The sequence below is a fragment of the Mus pahari genome, chromosome 16 (assembly GCF_900095145.1).
Source record: "Mus pahari chromosome 16, PAHARI_EIJ_v1.1, whole genome shotgun sequence".
Classification (NCBI taxonomy): domain Eukaryota; kingdom Metazoa; phylum Chordata; class Mammalia; order Rodentia; family Muridae; genus Mus; species Mus pahari.
The window spans coordinates 39,734,304-39,742,074 of NC_034605.1; the positions used below are offsets into that span (position 1 = coordinate 39,734,304).

At 45.9% G+C, this 7,771-nt stretch overlaps 1 non-coding gene across 1 annotated transcript; it reads left to right on the forward strand.

Annotated features, from left to right (window-relative positions):
- Positions 1-445: 445 nt before the first annotated feature.
- On the forward strand, positions 446-577 carry LOC115065621. The gene has a single exon (XR_003845396.1). It is a non-coding gene; the product is annotated as a small nucleolar RNA SNORA17 (small nucleolar RNA).
- Positions 578-7,771: the final 7,194 nt, after the last annotated feature.

Consider the following 7,771-nt stretch of genomic DNA (forward strand, 5'->3'; position numbering starts at 1 on the left):
CAGCCGTCCTGTGTGAGATGGATTATAAAAACACATTTCCCAACCCCAATACTGACATTTTAAACAATCTTTTTTTTTTATTAAATAAAAGACTTCCCAAATGGCTAAAGACATGACCCCAGTTGGTAGAAAGTTTGCTTAGCATGCACAAAGTCCTAGGTTCAACACCTAGCACCACCTAAATACACACTTAGCACTTGGTTCAGAAGTTCAAAGTTATCTTCAGTTACTTAGGGAATTTGAAGCAAGTCTAAGGTAAATGAGACAAAGAGATAGAGAGATAGAGAGACAGAGAGACATACAGAAACAGACAGACAGACAGACAGACANACAGACAGACAGACACACACACACACACACACACACACACACACACACACACACACACAGTGAGACAGAAACAGAGAGAGAGCTGAGCTAAGCAAAGCTTTTAAAAGGTCATCCACCTGCCCCTAGAGGCATCGCAGGTATGGCTGCTGCATCATATGCCCTTCAGTAGGTGGCAGTGTGGAGAGAGGCTATGTCTGTGCTCAGTGTTCTGACCTATGAACATCTGAATGACTAGTAGCCTAATAAACCCTGAAAAAAATGAAGTCTGAGAAAACCATCAGTCAGGGACCAGGTAGTCCCAAGACATGTTCCCAGGATGGGGAGAAAGCCAGAGACTAGAACACTCTCTGGGACTGCAGGCCCTGAAAAGGAGTCACCCGAGACAGGTGACCTTCACAAGGGGCCACTCAAGTGGGCTAGGCAGGGAACGAGCCTAAGATGAACACCAGACTGGCACCATGAGGCCTAGATGGGAGCGACCCTAAGAATTTCACCAATCTAGCTGCATGAGCCTTGTGTGTGTGTGTGTGTGTGTGTGTGTGTGTGTGTAGGGGTGGGAGTGGGAGATGGGGGCAGACTGTGCTCAAGAAGACTCCTGCCCAATGTCACAATGCTCTAATGGGGCATAGCATGGCTGGGACCACTCCTGAGATGAACCTAGACACCACATGCCACTAGGAGGAGGAAGTAAGTGGTGGAGAAATGGAAGAGAAAGAGAAACAGAAGGATGTGGGCACAATGAAGAGAGGCAGATCTGGAGACATGAGGGTAGTGAGGAACAGCCGGATGTGAGCTGGTGATGCCTCTTGGGACCATGGTGGGGTTCTGGCTTGTGCTGCCACCAGGGGCCATGCCTGTGTCTGTGATCCTGCAACAGCAGGGGTCTGTTACCACCAAAGGCCAGGCAGTAGTCTCTGGGCTGGGCTGGCAATCAGGGACATGTGATGTTTGAGGGCTGTGAAGAACTGGCCCAACCCCTCATCTGGGCATCATGGGAGAGCTGGCCCTGGGGGTCATAAGAGCAGGAGAGCAGGCCCTGCTCCTCATCTGTGCAGCACAGAAGAGTTCACCCTGGTGGAGGAGACATGGGTGAGCTGAGCCAAGGAACAAGAGCATGGGAGAGCTGGCTCTGCCACTTGTCTGCTATGGGGTGACATGGGCAAGGGAGAGATGGTGCCCTGGCCCTTGCCACCTACAACAGGCAGGAGAGCTGGTCCCAACATCATCAGGGCAGGAGAGCTGTCCTTGCCCCTCACCAGCTACAGCACAGTACAGCTAACCCTGATTGTGAAAGTTGCAGGGGAAACATGAGAACAGCAGAGCTGAGCCTGCCTCTTGTCTGCTTAGTGATGGTATGGATGAGGGAGAGATGCCCTCCTCTCCTCCTTCATCCCTCAACATCTACAGCATGTGGGAAAGTAGGCCCTGGGTTCATGAGAGTAGGAGAACTGGCCGTGTCCCTCACCATCTGCAAGCACCTGGGAGAGCAGGCCCTGCACCTTGCCTGGGCATTAAGGTAGAGCTGACCCTAGTTGCATGGGTTGCTGGTGAGCCAGCCCGAGGGTAGGAGATGGGAAGAGCCTGCAGGGTCACTATTTCAAATGTCTCTCGGTTCCAGAGCCAAAGCTTTGAATTGGCTCACCCCCGACATCTACCCTATTGATGAAATGCTGGAGTGCATGAAGGGACTGGTCCTACACACTCCAAAGTACAGGCTCTCCACGACACAGGGCAACAACAGGATAGCCAAGAAGAGTTCCAGTATTGATAGAGTAGGAAAAATCCAAAGCTCTCACATCAGACTGACAAGTCATTGCAAAGACTATTTGCAAACAAAGTGTGGACAAAGGGATATTCTATGGGACACACTGTGACACATTATATCTTCCACCATGATATTATTTTTCTTTGTTGAGGGGGAAGATGTTTTCTTTGTTGAGGGTGGAGAGCAGGTAGAAGTGGGGAGATGAGTGGGATTGGGGTGCATGATATGAAATTCACAAAGAACCAATAAAACTATTTTTTTTTAAGTCCACCCAGTTGGAGTTTCTGGAGATGAGTCTTTCTCACTCTGTAGCTTTTGGACACATACCAGGCCCCAGTCAGGCTCTTCAACAGTTCCTCACAGGCTGTTGGGCAGGACCTGGGAGCCCCCTGGCTACCTGTCAGCTCGAAGCACCCTGAGAAGGAAAGTTAGCAAGGAAATCGTAGCTCCAACTTCTGCCTTCATGATACCATGGAGCCAGGCAAGCTGTGAATGTGTCTGCTTCCCCCCTGAGCATCTCAGAGGAAAAGGCTTCATCCATGAATGGCCGGCACTCTTGTCTTTGTCAGAATCAAAGTCCACGGTAGAGGTTGAATAACATGCTCACAAGAGGGAGGTGGGGATCCCAGCTTTGGGGAAGAACTATCTTGTAAGACTCTAATAAAATTGGATCCAGCATTTCCCCATGGGCAGAGGGAGCCCCATGTTCTTTCTACACTACCTTGGGACACAGGCAGTAGTGGTGGCCTCATACCCTTCACCACACTGGTCTGTTATCTGGAAATATTTGATATTTGTAGATTGCCTCCTGACCTATGAAAGTAATGACTTCAGTTGGCCCTCTACCTCTGTGACTCCTGTGTCTAGGGGTACAATTCATTATTAGAAGAAAAAAAATCTACTTCAAGAATTTACAGAATTTTAAAAAGCAGAACTTGTTCACACAGCGAGGACTATTCTGCACACATGCACACGCAACCTCCCAGCAGCACCTAGCATTACATGTGCCCTCTTAAGCTCTTCTGGATGCTCTGATGCTAAGACATTCCTGTCTGTATCGAGTGCGTAAACAGGTTGATCTCTAAGCAGTACACTTCTGCTATATTTGGTATGCTGAGTGACTGGGAGATGATTTAAAGCATATGTGAGAGGGTATTTAAGTTATATGTAAGCACCTCACCATTTTATGTAAGTTCTCCATAAAAGATGTGGACAGCTCCAGATTTTGGAATGCTGAGAAGTGTCTTGGGATCAACACATACAACAACCCCTGAATACAGAAGGTGACCGTATATTGCACTATGAGGATCCAAATATCCCAAGGAACCCAAGCCATGCCTTGGTTTCCCCACAAAGCCCTCATTCACATGAGCTCCCTCTTCTCTAGGAGGGATATAGGGATAGGGTGCCAAGTATGTTCCCAAAACATTAACATTTGGAAACCACATGTGAGACTGTGAGATTCCCTTGAAACCCTCACTAGCTCTACAAATTCCATTTCTTTCATTCTTCTTTCTCCCTCCTTCTCCTCCTCCTCTTTTTAATTCAGAAAAGTTCAGCTCCTAAAGACATGATTCAACCATGGACAGCCAGAAAGCCACCTTTAAATTGAAGAAACGGGGCCATAATATGCAGAATTATGCGTAAGTTAGAATGATGTTTCTGATGAATGACATTTAAGGGGCCACTCCCCGCCCCCACCCCCTCCCAAGCACTGTAGAGTCAAACCCACAACATTCACTGTTTCAGTGTCACTCTCCTGATCCCCATTCTAAATGGAGATGCCACTTGCCATACATATCCATCCCTAATGTGTGCCAAAGTTGACCACACATGCTCATGAAGAAGAAAACTGGCCTGTTTAGTCTGTGTCCCCATCACAGTTGGTACCACGTTTCCTGGGGAATGCCTGCAGCATTAATACCCTCTCCTTCCCTCTTCTTCTGTCTTATTTCTGTCCATTTTCTACTCAGGGTTGAACGCAACTCTTGGCAGAAGTTTGTTGTTCCACACAGCAGAGTAGCCTTGTCTTTGCACAGAGTCACTATGCTGTCTGTGTCTTGTAGTACTTAATATCTCTGGTGGTTTGCATCCTGATGCCCTGTCTCGCTGAAGGTCACAGAGAAATACTGTTGAGAGAGGGCAGTGGTTTTCTACTGCCAGTCACATGCACATAAGGCTGGTCCTTGACTGGGCAACTGTGGTGCTTTAAATTAAAATGGCCCTTGTAGACTCACAGGGAGTGGCATTATTGGAGGTGTGGCCATGTTGGAGTAGGTGTGGCCCTACTGAAAGAAGTGTGTCACTGGGAGTGGGTTTTAAGATTTCAGAAGCTCAAGCCAGGCCCGGTCTCACTCTCTCTTCTGGCTGCCTCAAGATCCAGATGTAGAACTCTCCAGCACCATGTCTACCTTCATATTGACACACTTCCTGCTTTGATGACAATGGATTAAGTTGTAAGTCACCTCTAATTAAATGTTTTCCTCTATAAGAGTTGTGGTGGTCATGGTGTGCCTTCAGAGCAAGAGAACACTAACACAACAACCAAATTGAATAGATCAGTCTAGAACCGCAAGACAAGAAACTCCACTTGTGTTTAAGCAAAATCTGTGTTACTGCAAATTAATGGCTTTGTGTTATGTGTCCAGAACTCATTGTTCTATACTGACTATTACATTCTTGAACTTGGACTTGAAGGTAGGCTTATCTTCACTCTGGGGTGAGGTTTCAGTTTTCTTTCTATTGCTGTGATAAAGCATAGACCCAAACCACCTTGGGCAAGAAAGTGTTTATTTCATTTTACACATTACAGTAATACCTCATCGAGGGAAGCCAAGGTGGGAACTCAAGACAGAAACCTGGAGGCAGAATCTGAAGGAGAGAAAGTGGAGGCAAACTGCTTACTGGCTTCCTTCTTGCCTGCTCAATGACCTATCTCATATAGCCTAGGTTTAGTACCGTCTGCAGTGGGCTGAGTCTTCCTAGACCAATTAACCATCAAGAACATGTCACACGCAGAGCATGCACACAGCCCAATTTAATTGAGGTGATTTCTCAGTTGTGGTTTCCTTTTGACAGGTGTGTCAGGTTGACAACCAAGGCTAGCCATTCCAGGGACCAAGCTAGCAACATTTGAATATTAGGGAAACAAATTGTAATTGAACAAGGGAAACAAATTGCAATTGAACAACTACGAGAAGCAAATGTCAGAGAAGACAAGAGTGCGGACAATGGAGGCTTGAGGACAGAGGACTAAGTCAGTGCTCTAAGATGAACTGGACTGTTGGCAGAAGCACAAAGGCTTTGCAAATGTGAAGTCATGTTTGGTCAAAGAGTCTCATATGTGAACCGCTGACATCCCCGAATGACAAGCTAAGGTATTCTGCTGGTGAGCCAGAGGCATTTCCCTTGGCGTGGAGTTATTAGTATGTGGTGCTGTTTGGATCAGTTTTTCAAGGGGAGTTAAGAGGACCAATCTGTGGCTTGAATGCTTGATGGTAGCTAGGAAGAGTTTTGAAGGTACACAAGTGTAGGCTTAGATTTTTCAAAACCTACTTTAATCACGGTTCTCTAACGTTTCAACCTCCCTTCTAACACACCACCCACCAAATGTAACGGGGAGAAAGGTTAGTAGAAAACGGGTGTCGTGAACCTGTTTAGAAATAATTCTTTGGGGGCAATTCCAGTCTTTGTTGTCAGCCGTCCAATCCACTAGCAAAACACTAAACGTGAATCAGCAGTAACAGCTCCATCCAGAAGAAACTCTAAGGCTCCACCTCTCAGGAGGAGTCCGGCAGGAAGCCGCCGGAATACCACCAGACGTTCTTTCGTGTATTTCTTTCTACAAAATCATAACAAGCAAAGATCATTGAAGAGAGAAAGCAAGGCAAGCCAATGCAAGAGTGTCGTCAGTGAAGACCATGGTCAGCGAAGCCCAACGAGTTGCGAGGCAAATCAATGCACTGTCCACTGTCTGGCTGTACCTTATACTCTTCCCAAGCATAATGTGTCCTCTCAAGCATTCACCCCAACAAAACATCACATGCCCTGGCCCCAGGCAGCTTCCAGAAAAACACCATGTGTCTGTCTATTCTCAGCAAAACATCCTCTCAGAAGACAGTTTCCAGAAAAGCATCACATGATACAACAGACTCCATTGAAAGCAGAAATTCCCACTTCACCTAGGTATGGTCCTGTAATGTCATTGTGCTCCTTGGAACAGGACACTGTGGCTACAGAAGTCTTTGGCAATGTCATGCATAATGTAAGTCTTACTTGCAAACATAAGGAGCAATTATCTTCCTCCTTAGATTGCTCTAGAAGGAACTTTAATATAAACAGAACCTAAATATTTCCATCAGTCTCACTTGCTTTTTCTCTCAAGAACAGGTCTAAGTCATTCTTGTACTAAAGAGGACTGCTGGTAAAATTGTGGGGTCATTTGGCCTGCTAACCTTTTCCTTAAAAAAAAAAAAGAAAGAAAGAAGGAAAGAAAGAAAAAGTCCCTTTTCTTTTCTAGGATTCTGTGATCTTTGTTTAAATTAGTTTGGCCATGAAATCTTCAAACTGAGCTCCTTCATGTCCTGCAAGGACCCTAAAGAAGCACTCAATCATCTTGCGCAGAGTGTTTAGGGATTCAGAAAGTCTATTAGCACTACAAATGTGCCAGGAAATAAGTCCTTGGATGTTTATTGCTAGTGAAACCCAGAGTAACCCCCCACTTTCCCACTTGATAGCTTATTAAAAAGTTGGGAATTCTCTATGGGGCTGAGAAAGACAACTTTCACTTGTTTCGTGGGTGGTCTAATGACTTAGACCTGTTCATGAAAAGCCTTGGGGATCTGTCCCTAACACGGGTCTATTCAAACATGCCAAAGGCATTTACCGGTCACCCACACTCGCAGGAAAGGCAGGAGACAGAATATAGAAGAAATCAGAGCCTCCAGGGTGAAAGGAGGAATGTTTCTTTCCTGGCAGTAAGGAGGTCTGCAGACACAGAAACTGGGGTGATGCAAGGCAAGAACCACAGTAGCTTTGTTCACTGCACCCACTCATAGAAAAGTGTAACATCCCGGATGCTCAGACATTCCTGTCTTCTACTAAAAATCATCCTTAATTCAAAACACTCAGTAACTCAGCATAGTTTATATGGGGCAAGATGTCACTAATTGTCTAAATCTTGTCTTAGAGAGAATTTTGGAGTCATTGTCCAAAGGCAAAAATATGGCTGACTAACTAGGCAATGGCATAGGAGGCCACTTGTCTCCAAACACTCACTAGGAGTTTAGACTCAGGACAGAGAAGATATCTAGATTCTGTGAACAACACTGATGCCCAAGACCATGCATTTTCAGTTGGCATGCCAGAGTCCTGGACAGTGATGTCTGGAGTCAGCTCTATTGGGTTTTAAATTCTTCTCATTGCTGGTGACTCTTTGGACAATGTCCTCAAACTTTACATATGATGGTCCACAGCAGCTTTTCCTACAACCTGAACTTCTGTGATGTAAATTTTGCTCCAGTTTCATTGTCCCAAGCTCTACCTATGACTCCAGATTCCCGATGTTGGTCATTTCTCCAACTCCTTGGAATTGGTATTTTAGCTTGCTTCCTGCATATTCATTCTCTCTCTCTCTCTCTCTCTCTCTCTCTCTCTCTCTCTCTCTCTCTCTCTCTC